This window comes from Mus musculus, chromosome 8 (assembly GCF_000001635.26).
Source record: "Mus musculus strain C57BL/6J chromosome 8, GRCm38.p6 C57BL/6J".
Lineage (NCBI taxonomy): Eukaryota > Metazoa > Chordata > Mammalia > Rodentia > Muridae > Mus > Mus musculus.
Genome location: NC_000074.6, coordinates 106,564,660 through 106,581,526, shown reverse-complemented (window position 1 = coordinate 106,581,526; position 16,867 = coordinate 106,564,660). Strand labels below are relative to the sequence as shown.

Here is a 16,867-nt window from a genome sequence, read left to right as displayed (position 1 = left end):
ATACATTCCCAGTCCTGAGGGTGGGGCAAGGCTGGGAACTGGCTGAGGTTAATAGCAGTCTGAATGAAGGAAGGACTGAGTGGCCTTTACTCTGGGAGCCATAGCTACTGGACTTGGGCTGGCTATGTGACCTCGGGCTGTTAGCAACCCTTCTCTGACTCTCATAAACCAAATGAGGGTTATGCAAACTTTCCAATCAAGCCCCCCAGTTTAAAAAAAAAAGCAGCTTTTAAATGGGGGTGTACATATTGAAATTGAATTTCTACAGTTTCTATAATACACTGCTTCCCTGCTAAAGAACAATGTACTATTTATTCTAATTTTGATGTTTTTATATTCTGCTTTACAATATCTTCTTCCTTATTGTTTTTTTTAGGGGGTGGAAGTGTTATTTAAAAAAATTGTCTTAGGTTGGAAATACAGCCCAGTTGGTAAAGTGCTTGCTTAGCATGCACAAACCCTTGGGCTCAGTCTCCAGGGTTTCTTATAGCCCAGGCTGGCCTCACACTAATTCCATGGAGCCAAATGTGAGTGGGAATATCTGAATATCTGATCCTCCTCACTCCCTGAGTTCTGGGATGTGGCTATGTGGGACCACACCTGGTTTCTTCAGTTCTGGGGCTTAACACACACACCACAAACACTGAATGAAACTATAACCACTCGGAAAAACTAAAAAAAAAAAAAAAAAAAAGAAAGAAAGAAAGAAAGAAAGAAAGAAAGAAAGGAAACAGAAACAGAAACTATATCCATATTCCATTACACTTTTAATGTTACATTTGTATTTACTTTTAGGTTTAGATTCCTTGGGTCAACAAGACTGTACTGTTAAGTGATTAAGGCTCCAACCTTAAGAAGCCTGTGTTCAGTCCCCAAGACCCATGTGGTAGGAGGATTATTTTTGGTTTGTTTGTTTTATTTTGGTTTGGTTTTTGGTTTTTGGTTTGAATGTGGGTGCTAGGATCTAAACCCAGGTTCTCATGCTTATGTGCAAGGACGTTACCAGCTATGGCTTCTTGGTAGCCCCTGGGTTTTTTTTTTTTTTTCCTTGTGTGTGTGTGTGTGTGTGGTGTTGTTGTTTATTTGTTTGTTTGTTGTTTTTGTTTTGCAGCAGAGTCTCCTGTACCTAAGTCTGGCCTCAAACTTAAGCTCAGTAATATAACTGGGTTCTTGAGCTCCTGATCCTCTGCCTTTACCTTCCAAATTCTGGGGTTACAAGCCTAGTTTTTGGGTCAAACCTAGGCTTTATGCATGCTAAGAAGTGCTCTACTGACTAAATCATGCCTGCAGCCCTCTGAATACATTTCACGTTACTTATTTTGGGGTTGAAAGGAGTAGGGATTGAGACAGGGTCTCAGTTTGTAGCCCAGGCTAACCTTGAACAGAAGATCCATTGTATCTCACTCTCCAATCCTGGGTCATTCTCTTACCACATCTCTCAGAGTACAGGAATTACAGGTATGGGCTGTATTACCGCATTCAGTGCTGAGAATTGAACCCAGGACTTTGCACAAATTAGACAATGCTAGACCACTGGACTCTAATCCCACAGTGTTTATTCATATATGCTGTGTTATTTTTTAAAATGAAAGGAAAGCACACTTTGTGTATGAGGCTTTCCTTTTTTGTTATATTGAGACAGGATCTCAAATATTGCAGATTGGCCTCAAACTCACTAGTTAGCCAAGGATGACCTTGAATTCCTGACTCTCCTGCCTCTGCCTCCCAAGTACTAGGATTCTAGGCACTCACCACTGTGCCTGGCCATTCTGTGGAGCTTTAAAGAGTTGTATGGGAAAGGCTTTAGGATCGGTTTCTCAGAGTTGCTGAGTCAGGAATCATATGCATGGGACTGTGAAGCCAGCCGGCCCAGCAGTTAAGAGCACTTGGTGTTCTTGCAGAAGACTCAAATTCAGCTCTCAAATTCTCCCACATTGGGAGGCTCCTGCCACTCTTTCCTGGCCTCTACACAGCCACAGCCAACCATACATAGAAATGAAAGCAAGATATAAATCTTAAAAACAAGAATATGTGCATATGGGCTGGTGAGATGGCTCAGTGGGTAAGAGCACCCGACTGCTCTTCCGAAAGTCCGAAGTTCAAATCCCAGCAACCACATGGTGGCTCACAACCATCCGTAATGAGATCTGACTCCCTCTTCTGGAGTGTCTGAAGACAGCTACAGTGTACTTATATAATAAAAATAAATAAATAAATAAATAAATAAATAAATAAGTATATAAAAAAAAAAAGAATGTGTGCATATGTTACTGCTTTGAGCTTTCTGTTTAGCCCCCCAGCCAGGAAGGAGTGACCCTCTGGGAGGGGTCTGGCAAAGGGGCGGGGCCTGGCCCTTTAAGGTCTTTTGTTTCTGAAGTAGCCCTGGAGGTTAGTCCTTCTGCAAAGCCATGCTAACCATTCCCAGGACCTTCTCGTGGTGTGGCAGGAAACGGGGAGAAGAACAAGAAGGCTTTATTAGAATGTTATCCGCCAAGGGCACTTGCTTAGTACAGTTTGGCTTTGCTTTCAGGCAGCTCTCTGCAGGCTGGTGTGGGACTCTGCCTCTTGTAGGGAAGAAGATCTGGGGTCCGGAACTCGCCCAAGCTGTTTGGCCATTGGCCCCAATTCCCATCACTTAGTAAATACAGATCATCAATAACATTTTGTTGTTGCTGTTGTTTATTGTTATCTCATACTGAGTGTATGTGTACTTGGGGTGGGGGGATGTGAATATATGCACATGCACATTCATATTGTGTGAGTGATAGCTGGGCCTTAGGGCTAGGTAGCTGGACTCCAATTATCATTATTCTGCTTCCTAGCTGTGTGGCTCAGAATGATGCGGGTGCTAAGATGCATTGATGCAGGTACATGGAAATCCTGTCACTGAGGAATGACAAACCCAGAAGCCTTTCTGGAATAAGAGGGATCTAGACAGGAATCAAGTCTCAAGACACCTGTAGGTTAATAAAGAGGCCAAGTGGCTTTGAAAGAGAGAGAGAGAGAGAGAGAGAGAGAGAGAGAGAGAGAGAGAGAGAGAGCAGCCATTAAATTCCATTATAGGAAAATTACCTATGAGAGTCGGAGGTTCTTCTCAGATTTCAGCTCAGCAATCGTAGGAGTCCCTGGTACTGTGCTCAGCACTCTGGCTGTGGTGAGTTCTGGAGATAAGATATCAGCTTGAGACCCACCAGGGAGATACTCTTGAGATGCCTAGCAAGCAGATTCTGGGACAATGAAATAGTTCATGACTATTACCAAGCCCAGGGACCTGAGTTAGGATTCCCAGAACTCACATGGTGGAAGGAGAGAGAAACAGCTCCCACAAGCTATTCTTTGACCTCCACATGTGCACTGTGGCACTTGGACCATACACACAATAAATATAATTTTAAAACAAGTCACCTGATGTGGTGGCACACACTTTTAGTCCTAGCACTTGGGAGGCAGAGGGATCTCTGAGTCTGAGGCCAGCTTGGGCTACAGAGTGAATTCCAGGATAGCCAGGGCTATACCATGAGATCTTGTCTCAAATAAATTAAATACACAAACAAAAGAAAGAAAAAGAAAAAATTGGAGGAAGGAAGGAGAGAGAGAGAGAAGAGAGAGAGAGAAAGAGAACCTCGTTAAGATTGGCTAGAAGAAGACAAGAAGCATCCTCGCTAAGGAGCAACTAATTCCACTGCCTGGCATGAAGAAAGGAAAGGTTTAATAATTCAGAGAAGGCAGGCCGGGTGGCTCATGCCTGTAATCCCAGAACTCAGGAGGCTGAGACAGGATTGTCTAGGCTACATTGCAAGTTTCAGACTAACCTTGGCTATGGTGAGCCCCTGTCCAAAAAAAAAAAAAGCTCTTTGCAGGTGTGGAAGGACAAGTAGCGGAGGCAGGGACACTGAGAAGGTGTCACTGTGGCAAAGCCAACAGTCCAGGAATGGGGAAGGAGCGTGTCTTCTGTGGCTGTGTGACCTGTATGTGGAAGTGGGACAGATCAGCAGGAGCTGAGATTTTTGGACAAAGTCCAGGACTGAAAGGACTTTAAACAGCCTGCTACTTGTATTTCACTGAGGGGGTCACAGGAATGCAAGGACGTGTATTGGCACAGAGGGAGGAGGACTGTTCTAAGAGACTGGCCTGGGAGCACGGGCTTCTGTAGTTCTCTCCACTGGAGTTCACAGTCTGACCTCAGCCAGAGGAAGTAGGCACAAAATGGGTGGGGCAGTGCTTGTCAGCCAGCCCGAAATCCAAGCCCTGATATTATTCCCTGGTGGCTTCTGAGAGAGATGACTAATATCTCTAAGATAAGAAAGGCTTCTGATGCAACCTGATATTCTTGTTGGTGGCGACTGGGGAACCCACGTTTAGAGGAGCTGAATTACTACAGGGGAGAAAAGAGCAGTTATGTTATTAAAGTGAAATGACTTATATCATTTCTGGTTTCCTGACTATGGCTATGATGTGACCAGCTGTCTCCTGTCTCAAGCTCCTGCCAGGACTTCCCCACTAGTATAGACTGTTCCCTAGAACTGGGAGCCAAAAATAACCACCCCCCCCCTTTTTTTTTCCTTTTTCCTTGAAACAGGGTTTCTCTGTGTAGCTCTGGCTGTCCTGGAACTCACTCCTAGACCAGGCTGGCCTTGAACTCAGAAATCTACCTGCCTCTGCCTCCCGAGTGCTGGAATTAAAGAAGTGCACCACCACTACCTGGCAATAAACTCCTTCCTTAAAGCAAAACAAACAAACAAAAAGAAGCAGAGATCTCTCTGTGCCTTTGGGGGCAGGAATGAGATTCACCAACACTGAGACATAGCAGCCTGTCTGTCACCTTGCTGGGAACAGTGTGCAGCTAACCAATCTTGTCCCCTCAGTAGCCTCTCTGCACAGGGATGATGAAAAGCATGGCCAAGACGATGGCTCCTGGGGTGGCAGTGGCTGCCTCCTCAGGGACTTGATCTTCATGTTGCTTTCTTTTCTTTCTTAGTTTTTTTAAGACTTATTTTTTTATTTTATGTATATTAGCACACTGTCGCTGACACACTAGGAGAGGGCATCGGATCCCATTATAGATAGTTGTGAGCCACCCACCATGTGGTTGCTGGGAATTGAACTCAGGACCTCTGGAAGAGCAGTCAGTGCTCTTAACCACTGAGCCATCTCTCCAGCCCCTTCATGGTTTTTTTTGCTTTGTTTTATTTGTTTTTGTTTTGTTTGTTGTTGTTTTCCCAGCTTAGATTCAATCCTTGTCTTCTGCTTTATCTCCATGAACCCCAAGGCCAATGACTGTGGGTCCCTAAAAGAGCTGCCAAATCCTTGGTGGCAATCACCACTCTCCTAACCTGGGTACCGGGTTTCTCTGGGCCTTCCTGCTACACAGGTATCATCATCTGCTATTTGGCATTTTTCAGAAGAAGGAAGAGGAAGAGGAGAAGGAGGAGGAAGAGGAAAAGGAGGAAGAGAAGGAAGAGAAGGAAGAGGAGGAAGAGGAAGAAGAAGCAGAAGAGGAAGCAGCAAAACAAATCTTTTTAAAATACATTAACGGAGTATTGGAGTGCTGGCTGAGTGGTTGAGTGCTTGCTAATCAACTGGCTAATGAACTGGTGTTCAGATCTTAGCACTTCCTCATTACTGAGCCTCCAGCTCAGAGGGATCCCATGCCCTCCTCTGGCTCTGTACATACCTACACACAGGTACATGCACCATGCATAGGTGTATATACCCATATGCATACATACACACACACACACACACACACACACACACACACACACACACTCACAAATAAATCTTTTTTTTTAAAAGACTTATTTATTTATTATATGTAAGTACACTGTAGCTATCTTCAGACACCCCAGAAGAGGGGATCAGATCTCACTATAGATAGTTGTGAACCACCATGTGGTTGCTGGGAATTGAACTCAGGACCTCTGGAAGAGCAGTCAGTGCTTTTAACCACTGAGCCATCTCTCCAGCCCCAAATAAATCTTTTTTTAAAAAAGGCAGAGTGACCTAACTCTATTGTTTTTCCTTAATGGGAACATGATATGAATATGAAGTAGACAATCATCTAAAGATTTTATCCAGCTGGGAGTGATATACTCCTGTAATCTCTGCAGTCAGGAAGTGGACTGATAAAGGAGAAACAAAAGTTCAAGGTCATCCTCAGATGCACTGTAAATTCAAGGCCAGCCTGGGCTACAGGGCTCAGTTTCAGGGAAACACACAAGGAAGGTTATCAATGTAAAGTCTAAGCCTGTAACAATCTATTTTTTAAATTTTTATTTATTTATTTTATGGATATGAGTACACATCAGGGGAGGGCATTGAATCCCACTAAGTTGTGAGCCACCATGTGGTTGTTGGGAATTGAATTCAGGACCTCTGGAAGAGCAGTCAGTGCCTTTCTTTGTTTTGTTTTGTTTTTTTCAGGATAGGGTTTCTCTGTATAGCCCTGGCTGTCCTGGAACTCACTCTGTAGACCAGGCTGGCCTCCAACTCAGTAATCCACCTGCCTCTGCCTCCCAAGTGCTGGGATTAAAGGAGTGCACCACCACTGCTCGGCTCATTACTAAAAGTTTACAGATGGTTGTTTGTGTTTGGGATTCAGATTGGCAGCATGTCACCGCTCCAGCTGTCCTTTAAACCTTTCTGGCTGTGCGTGATCCATGGCATTTGGCACTTGGGAGGTAGCCCTTTAGCACCTCAGCACAGGGCTTGTCCCAGTGCCACCTGCCTGCTTTCCCATCCCCAAGCTTTGTCACTGCCGGGCCCTGTCAGGCTCCAGTAGCACCAGGGGCAGACCATGGGACAGCCTCATTCCTACATCTCCCCGTGTGACACCCTTCACTTGGCACAGGGCATCCCTTCATCCTCTCATTTGGGCTTTGGTCTGTGCTGTAGACTTGGGTTCCACAACTCAGCTTTTACTTCTCTTTCCTGGAAACCAAGGTGAGACACAGATGAGAAATAGGAACTAAAAGAGGTGAGATCCCTTCATGTGGTAACATTACCACTTCTCCTTCCTCATCCTCTTCCTCTTCCTTCCTGTGTGGCCGGTGGTAACTTCTCTTCTCCCTCTCTGGTGGGAAGCAGGGCCGAGTTTGTGGCAAGCTAGCAGCGATTACCCTTCCTTTCTGAGTCTCTAGGGTGCCATGCAGCCCAGAACTCTGTCCAACACCCAACTGAACATATCCACTTACGTGGTCCCTAGACTTCTCAAATGCAATCCTCAGAAGGGAGTTAGGGCTGGGTGTAACGGTGTACAATGTAGACCTATAGTCACAGTATTGAAGAGGTTGCGGCAAGAGAAATTGCTGGATTGCCATGAATTTGAGATCAGCCTGGATTATAGAGTTAGACTGTCTCAAAAAAAAAAAAAAAAAAAAAAATTGGGGCCCGGAGAGATAACTGAACAGTTAAAAGCACTGGGCACTGGCTGCTCTTCCAGAAGACCTGGGATTGATCTGCAGCAGCACATGGCAGTTCACAACCTTCTGTAACTCCAGTTCAAAAGACCCAATGCCCTCCTTTGGCCTCTATAGCCAGTGCTCATATGTTACTCATAGACATTCATGCAGCCAAAATATCCATACACATGAAATAATAAGTAAAACCTGAAAGTTAAATATAACAAAAAAACTGAAAACTGGCTAGGCCTGATGGCACATGCCTTTAATTCGAGCAGAGGCAAGCAGATCTCTGAGAGTTTAATAAGCCATCCTGGTCTTGAACTCTAGCAAGTTCCAGGGCAGCCAGGGTTAGTTAGTGATACCCTGTCTTAAAACAAAACAAAACAAGATCCCAACAAAACACACACACACAAAAGATAAATAAATGTAATTAATTAAAACCCCAAAGAACCTTTTCCGGGCTGGTGAGATGGCTCAGTGGGTAAGAGCACCCGACTGCTCTTCCGAAGGTCCACAGTTCAAATCCCAGCAACCACATGGTGGCTCACAGCCATCTGTAACAAGATCTGACGCCCTCTTCTGGAGTGTCTGAAGACAGCTACAGTGTACTTACATATAATCAATAAATAGATCTTTAAAAAAAAAAAAAAAGCCCAAAGAACCTTTTCCTCAGCTGCCGCCAAGGTGCTCGGTCCTTCCGAGGAAGCTAAGGCCGCGTTGGGGTGAGGCCCTCACTTCATCCGGCGACTAGCACCGTGCCGGCAGTCTACAGCATGGCTTCTGTCTCCGAGCTCGCTTGCATCTACTCCGCCCTCATCCTGCACGGCGACGAGGTGACGGTCACGGAGGATAAGATCAATGCCCTCATTAAAGCAGCTGGTGTCAGCGTCGAACCTTTCTGGCCTGGCTTGTTTGCCAAGGCTCTGGCCAATGTCAACATTGGGAGCCTCATCTGCAATGTAGGGGCTGGTGGGCCCGCTCCAGCAGCTGGAGCTGCGCCTGCTGGTGGTGCTGCTCTGTCCACTGCCGCTGCCCCAGCTGAGGAGAAGAAAGTGGAGGCAAAGAAGGAAGAGTCCGAGGAGTCTGAAGATGACATGGGCTTCGGTCTTTTTGACTAAACTGCTTTTGTTAAGTTGGCCAATAAAGAGCTGAACCTGTAAAAAAAAAACAAAAAAAACAAAAAAAAAAAAAAAACAAAGAACAAGCCAGGCGTGGTGGTGCACACCTTTAATCACAGCACAGCACTCAGGAGGCAGAGACAGGCAGATTTCTGATTTCGAGGCCAACCTGGTCTACAAAGTGAGTTCCAGGACACCCAGAGCTACACAGAGAAACCCTGTCTCTAAAAAAAAAAAAACAAAAAACAAAAAAAAAACCAAAACAAACAAAAAAACCCAAAACAAACCAAGACAAAAAAAAAAAAAAACCCAAAGAACAGAACACTCACATAATAAATAACTGTAATAAATAATCTAAATAAAAGCAATAACAAACTATAAACATGAACACAGAACAAGATTCAAGGGTGCCCTTCTCCAGTCTGAAGGTGGCACCTCCATCACCCAGGACTCTCCTCTCATTCTCTGCTAGTGTCTGAGAAGTCATGGAATCCTTCCAAGCAGCCCTGAATCCATTTCTGTTCTTGCCCCTTGCAATAGTTTGTATATGCTTGGGCCAGGGAGTGACACTATGAGAAGGTGTGTCCTTGTTTGAGTAGATGTGTCACAGTGGGTGTGGGCTATCATACCCTAGTCCTAGCTGCCTGGAAGCCAGTCTTCCACTAGCAGCCTTCAGATGGAGATGTAGAACTCTCAGTTCTGCCTGCCCCGTGCCTGCCTAGATACTGCCATGCTCTCACCTTGATGATAATGGACTGAACTTCTGAACCTGTAAGCCAGCCCTAATTAAATGTTTTTTATAAGATTTGCCTTGATCATGGTGTCTGTTCACAGCAATAAAACCCCAATGACAACAGACCCCCATGACCAAAATTAACTAAAGTTAGTTTGGCTTACAGGAGCTAGGGCATGGAGGGTCTTTTGTCACTGGCTTGCTTTAGGCTTGTTCAGTTTGCTTTTTTATACAACCCGAGATCACCTGCACAGGAGCAGCACCTTGCAATGTAGGTTGGGCCCTCCCTTGTTAATCGTTAATCCAGAAAATGTCTCTGCAGGCTTGCCTGAGGCGAACCTGATGGCGGCATTTTCTCAATTGAGGTTCCTTCTTCCCAGAAAACCCTACTTGTGCCAAGTTGACAAAAATCTGATGTGAAGAGTCACCATCTTTAACCAGGGATCAAGGTGGTCCAAGAGATCATCCCTTGTCCCCAGCCAGGTTCTTGTCCTGCCCTCCTCCAGTAATGGAGTGGGCAGACTGAGAGGAGTGTGACTGGGAGGTGCTTTATTATCAGTTTGAGATTAATGGTTTTAAACAGGATCAAACAACTTAAAAGAGACTGTAAGGTAAAGTCCTTTTTCACAATTAAGTTCTTTAAAGTACGAAGGTTTTCCTGTTGACAATCATTTCAAACTATAAATTTATGGATAAATATGTGTGCATATGATTTGTTTAATTTTGTTTTGTTTGAGACAGGGTTTCCCTAGGCAGTCCTGGCTGTCCTGGAACTTGCTCTGTAGATCAAGCTGGCCTGGAACTCAGAGATCCACCTGCTTTTGCCTCCAGAGTGTTGGGATTAAAGGCGTGTGCCACTAAGCCCAATTTTCAAACTTTAAATACACACACACACTCACTCACTTTAAGTTTTTAGATTTATTTATTTTGTGTGAGTGTGTTTGTCTATGAATTACATGTGTGCCTGATGCCCAAAGAGGGAATTAGATCCCCTGAAGTTGGAGTTCCAGTTGGACTGAGTCCCCATGATGCTGGGAACTGACCTTGCTGTCCTCTCGAGTTCTCTTAACCACTGAGCCCATATCTCTAGCCACCTGCAAATTGAAATTTAAATGAACTCCTCACATTGTGGGGTAGCCCACATAATTCTAGAGATGATCCTTGCAGAGAGCAGGATGGCCTTACTCACAATGCTCTGAGGGACTCTGTGAATGGGCAGGAGGACAGCTCTCACGACAGGGAACCTTCTCTCCTGTAAGGCTTAGGGCTCTAGCTGTGAATTTACTGCCCTGTCACCCTGCTGTGTGGTTCATCATTTATGCTCCCACTTTTGAGTGGGAGTTTTCTGAAGTGCTAATGCCGGAACCAGGGCAATTCACACCACTCGCTGTACCATTGAGCTACCAATATACTCAGGCTTTCGAGGGATTCTGTGAGCTCTTTTAAAAGCACTCTCAAGCAGCTGGTCACCCATGCTTTCTTCTCTCTAACCTCTGTCCTTATAGACACAGGAGAGCCCTATCTATCTGAAATCTTATTTTCCTGCCTCTGCATCCAGTTTACTGGGATTATAGACCTGTAGCACCTGGCTCACGCTCGGCACATGTTGATTATTAACTCAGCAAATGAGCTGGCCGGTTTTTATGGTTAATTTGACACACACAACCAAAGTCATTTGGAAAGAGGGTGCCTGTGGCCTTGTCTGTGGGTCATCTGTCATGGTGGATGATAGATGTGGGCGGGCTCTAGTGGGTGAGTGCACCATCCATAGGCAGGTGGGTCTCCAACCTATATGAGCAAGCTCTAGCTGTTCAGTGTGCCAGAAAGCAAGGCAGTAAGCAGTGTTCCTCCATGGGTTTTGTTCAGATCTTGCCCTGAATTCCCTCAGTGATGAACTGTAACCTGGAACGGGAAGTTAAATGGCCCTCTTCCTTCCTTAAATTGCTATTGTTGGGGCTGGAGAGGTGGCTCAGTGGCTAAGAGCACTGACTGCTCTTCCAGAGGTCCTGAGTTCAAATCCCAGCAACCACATGGTGGCTCACAACCATCTGTAATGGAATCAGATGCCCTCTTCTGGTGTGTCTGAAGACAGCAACAGTGTACTCGCATACATTAAATAAATAAATAAATTTTAAAAATTGCTATTGTTCAGAGTGTTTAATTACAACAGTAGACTAGACTAGCACAGAAATGAAGCCTGGGGCTGGGCATGATGGCGCACGCCTTTAATCCCAGCACTCAGGAGGCAGAGGCAGGCGGATGTCTGAGTTCGAGGCCAGCATGGTCTACAGAGTGAGTTCTAGGACAGCCAGGGCTATACAGAGAAACTCTGTTTCAAAAAACAAAAAGCAAAACAAAACAAAACAAAATAAAATTTAAAAAAGATAGAAAAGAAATGAAGCCTGGGAAGGAGACAGAGGTCTATAAACTAAGCACCCAGGAAGATGAGGCAGGAGGATAGACCATTTGAGGCCAGATTATCCTACAGTGAGACCCCGTCTTAAACATAATAAGGGTCTTATTTTGATGGGAAAGGGAGTATGCTACGGATTTAGGTCAGTTGGTAGAGGCCTTGCCTAACACACACCAAGCCTGGGTTTTCTCCCCAGTTTATAAAAGCTGGGGTGGGGATGATACATAAAATAAAGTAAAAAATTCAGGTATTCAGCACTGGAAGTAGCTTGTGGATCTATTTGTCTTTAGTGTAAGCACAGAATATTTCCATCATTGCAGAAACTTCTATTGGACAGCATTGCTTTTGGAGTTTCTCTACATATTTAAGTTAAATAACAACAACAACAAAAAAATCGTACCATCTTACTTTCTCCATTTCTCTCCAAAGGCATTGCCCTTTAAACACAGATCTCCATTTTTCCCTGTCTGCCAGTTCTCCTGGATCTTTCCACATCAACACACAGCAAGCTTCCCCTCTCTTTATTCTCAGGGGCAGAGCCTTCCTCAGTAAATGGGGCACACTATTTAAGCAGACCCCCACTAGTGGATAAAAGGTCACCGGCCATCTTTTGCTTATCCAGACAGCACAGCAGTGGAATGAACGTCCTTTGTCCACCTGTCATCTTGCATCTGTGTAAATGTCCATCAAAGACGACCAGAAGAATCAATTCTAGAACGCCAATTTGATCATGCTCCTATTCCCGCTGCGCACACACTCATGGCTCCTGCTGTCCTCCTAAGCCCCTGGAAAATTCCTGCCCAGCTCTCCATTTGGGCACAGCTTGGGCTCTCCCCCCCCCCCCCCGCATCACTTTTCCTTCCTCAGGATGGGACCCCATGTGGGAGGCATGAGATATACCCAGGGCGCCACCCAGGCCCAGGCACTTGGCGAAGACTCCATTCATATTTGTAGAATTCTGTGCAGCCACAGAGCTCTATCCACGAGCTCTCGGTTGTGTGTGTGTGTGTGTGTGTGTGTGTGTGAGTGCAAGGTAGGCAAGGACCAAGAAGGCTAGAAGAGGTGTTGGATGCCCTGAAGTGGGAGTTCCAAGCAGTTATTACAGACAACTGGGTCCTGGGAACCCAGGTCCTCTGCGAGAGGAGCAAGTGATCTTAACTGCTGAGCTATCTCCCCAGTCCATCTTTCCTTCCTTATTTTGGGACTCTTTAAAGATTTATTTATTTTATATGAGTATACTGTTACTCTCCTCAGACACTCCAGAAGAGTGCATTGGATCCCATTACAGACGGTTGTGAGCCACCATGTGGTTACTGGGAATTGAACTCCAGATCTCTGGAAGAGCAGTCAGTGCTCTTAACCACTGAGCCATCTCTCCAGCCCTGTCGTTTACTTTTTATTTTGTTAGAAAAAGGTCTTGGTATATAGGCCCAGGTGACCTCACATTTTCTCTCTCTCTCTCTCTTTTTTTTTTCAAGACAGGGTCTTTCTATATAGTCTGGAACTCACTCTGTAGACCAGGCTGGCCTCAAACTCACAGAGATCCACCTGCCTCTGCCTCCCAAGTGTTGGGACTAAAGGTGTGCATCACCATACCTAGGCGTCTTTATACTTGCAGTCCTCCTGTTTCAACCTCACACGTGCTCAGATTATTGGTGAAAGCCACTGAATCTTTTTTTTTTTTTTCCATTTTGTGAGACAGGGTTTCTCTGTGTAGCCCTGGCTGTCCTAGAACTCACTCTTTAGACCAGACCAGCCTTGAACTCACAGAGATCTGCCTGCCCCTGCCTCCTAGTGCTGCAATTAAAGTCTTGTCCCACCACTGCTGGGCCACATCAGGTTTAACAAATATTTATTAATTATTATTCAAGGCATGATCCCACACTGTAGCCTAGGCAGGCTCCAAATTCATAGCAATCCTCCTGCTTCAGTCTTCCAAGTGCTAGCACTATAGACCACCATACATGGCTTTGCAAATATTTGTTGAGTGCCTAACATGTGGCAGGCAGTACTCCCCAGGTTAGGGGTTGGAATGGGGAAGAAAGAACAAAGTCCCTGCACTTGGGTGAGCTTGTGTTCAGGTAGCCTCCGATCATGACAAACTGGATTCAATGAGGTTAAAAAAAAAAAAAAAAAAAGTAGCCGGGCGTGGTGGCGCACGCCTTTAATCCCAGCATTTGGGAGGCAGAGGCATCGAATTTCTGAGTTCGAGGCCAGCCTGGTCTACAAAGTGAGTTCCAGGACAGCCAGAGCTATACAGAGAAACCCTGTCTCGAAACAAAACAAAACAAACAAAAAAAGTGTGTGTGTGTGTGTGTGTGTGTGTGTGTGTGTATAAACACTACAGGGAAAAGAAAAAACATTGGGAGAGGGGCAGCAACTCAGATTTCAAGATGCAATCCAGCCTGCAATCCTGAGTAGCCTCAACTACTCAGGAGTTCAAGGCCAGTCTGGGTGACACATGAGGCATCATCATCATCATAAATAATACAATAATAATGATAATAATAATAATGTGCTAGGGAGATAGCTCAATGGGAAGTGTCTTGCTACGAAGCTTAAGGACATAAGTTCAGATCCAAACGCCATTATGAAAACCCAAGTAGAGTACTGTGTGCCCGAAATTCCAGCACAGGGGAGTGGAAACAGAAGATCCTTGGGGCTTGTTAGCCAGCCAGTCTAGCAGAATCAGCTTCAGGTTCAAAAGAAAAGGCCCTGTCTCAAAAAGTAACGTAAGTGTGTGTTCTGCTTTGCTTTCTACTGCTGCGATAAATGGAAGGGCAACATAAGCCCCGTTTGTCTCCATTTAAGGACCAGACCTGATTTAGGAAAAAAAAAAAAAGGCCAAAAGGCACCAGCTCCAAGAACAGACCATAAGTCCTAGAAACTAGGCCATAAGACACCAGCTCCAGGGACAGACCATAAAATCCAGAACAAGATCATAAAACCCCCTTCTGAAAAACAGCCTGCAGATAACCACAAAAATGGGAAATATCTTATCTCAGAATGGGCCATCTGTGCTGGGCAGTTCTGTGTCATCACATGGTTGAATGCAGACTACACCTGTGACAACCCCCCCACCAGCACCCACCAATGAAATTTTAGATTACCTAATCCTTCTAGAGAGTTCCCCCAGTTCCCTATCAGAAGGCCTGTGTGTCTTTGTCTGGGGTCACCGTTTCAAAGAATGGTTGACCCCTGCATGTTGGCTGTTTCTGCAGGATAAAAGCTCTTTGGTTTTGCATACTATCTGAGCCTGGGATCTTCCTTCAGTGATTTTCAGGCCCTTGCAATAAACATCATGACCGAAACCAACATGGGGGATGGTTATTTGACTTACAAGTTTGAGTCCATCATGAACAGAAGCCAGGGCAAGAACTCAAGTAGGAACCTGGAGGCAGGAACGAAAGTAAAGACCACGGAGAAATGCTACTCTTTGGTTGGCTCCTCATGGCTTGTACAACCTAGGACCACCTGCTCAGGAATGGCACCACCCACAGTGGGCTGGGCCCACCCACATTAACCAGTGACCTAGAAAATGTAGGTCTCGGGGCTGGAGAGATGGCTCAGAGCACTGCCTGCTCTTCCAAAGGTCCTGATTTCAAATCCCAGCAACCACATGGTGGCTTACAACCATCCATAATGAGATCTGATGCCCTCTTCTGGTGTGTCTGAAGACAGCTGCAGTGTACTTACATATAATAATAAATATAATAATAATAATAATAATAATAATAATAATAATAATGTAGGTTGCTTATCATAGAAGAACATGCCTTTAATCCCAGCACTTGGGAGGTAGAGGCAAATGGATCTCTGAGTTTGAGCTAGCCTGGTCTACAGATTGAATTCCAGGACAGCCAGGACTATATATAGAAACCCTGTCTCAGAAAAAAAAATGATGGGGGCTGGAGAGATGGTTTAGTGGTTAAGAGCACTGACTGCTCTTCTGAAGGTCCTGAGTTCAAATCCCAGCAACCACATGGTGGCTCACAACCATTTGTAATAAGACCTGACACCCTCTTCTGGAGTGTCTGAAGACAACTACGGTGTACTTACATATACTAAATAAATAAATAAATAAATAAATAAATAAATCTTTTAAAAAAAAGAAAGAAAAAGAAATGATGCAAAGGAAGGAAAGAGAGAAAGAAAGGAAGAAGGGAAGAAAGAAAGTAAGTTGCTATTGCAGATGACCAGGGTTCAATTCCTAGCACCCACATGGCAGCTTACAACTGTCTGCAACACCAGTTCCAGGGGATCTGACACACTCTTCTGACCTTCATGGCGTACATGCATACATGCAGGCAAAACACTCATACTCATAAATAATAAAATAGAGGGGGAAAAAAGAAGAAAAAAGTGCCACACAGAACTGCCTTCTGGCCAATCTGATGGAGGTGAGACCTCAGTTAACATTTCCTCTTTCCAGTCAACTCTAGCTTATGTTAAATTAGAAAACAAACAAACAAAATGCTAACCAGCACACAGATGTGTTGGCACACATATGTAATTCCAGCACTTGGGAAGAAGAGGCAGGCAGTCTCTGTGAGTTAAGGCTAGCCTGGTCTATATAGCCAGTTTCAGGTAAATTGGGGTTAAAAAAAAAAAAGTGGCTGGGCAGTGGTGGCGCACGCCTTTAATCCCAGCACTTGGGAGGCAGAGGCAGGCGGATTTCTGAGTTCGAGGCCAGCCTGGTCTACAAAGTGAGTTCCAGGACAGCCAGGGCTATACAGAGAAACCCTGTCTCGAAAAACCAAAAAAAGAAAAAAAAAAAAGTGGCCATGTGATGATGGTGTTTGCCTTTAATCCCAGCACCGGGATGCAGGTGCAGGTGGATCTCTATGTTCGAGTCCAGCAAAGCCTACATAGTGAGTTCCAGGACAGCCAGGACTACATAGAGAAACGTTGTCTCAAAAACCACACATGCACACACACAGTAATAATAATGATGACAATTAGATAGTGAACAATTGAAGAAACCCAACATCAACCTCTGGTCCACATCTCCAGCCGACACATGTACACACACACAAACAAGTACATACATAAAAAAAGAAAAGCTCTTGAGATGGTTATTCAAAGATGGCATCCTGAGAAGCTGACACTGGGCTGTGCCTGAGGAGGTAGGGGCTGTCTTGCCACGCAAAAGGCAAATGCAGAGGCCCTGAGAGAAGTGAGTTTGATTTGGAGGGAGGGA

General features: G+C 45.0%; 1 pseudogene; it reads left to right on the top strand.

The window, feature by feature from the left end:
- On the top strand, positions 8,095 to 8,562 carry Gm10073 (predicted pseudogene 10073; annotated as a pseudogene).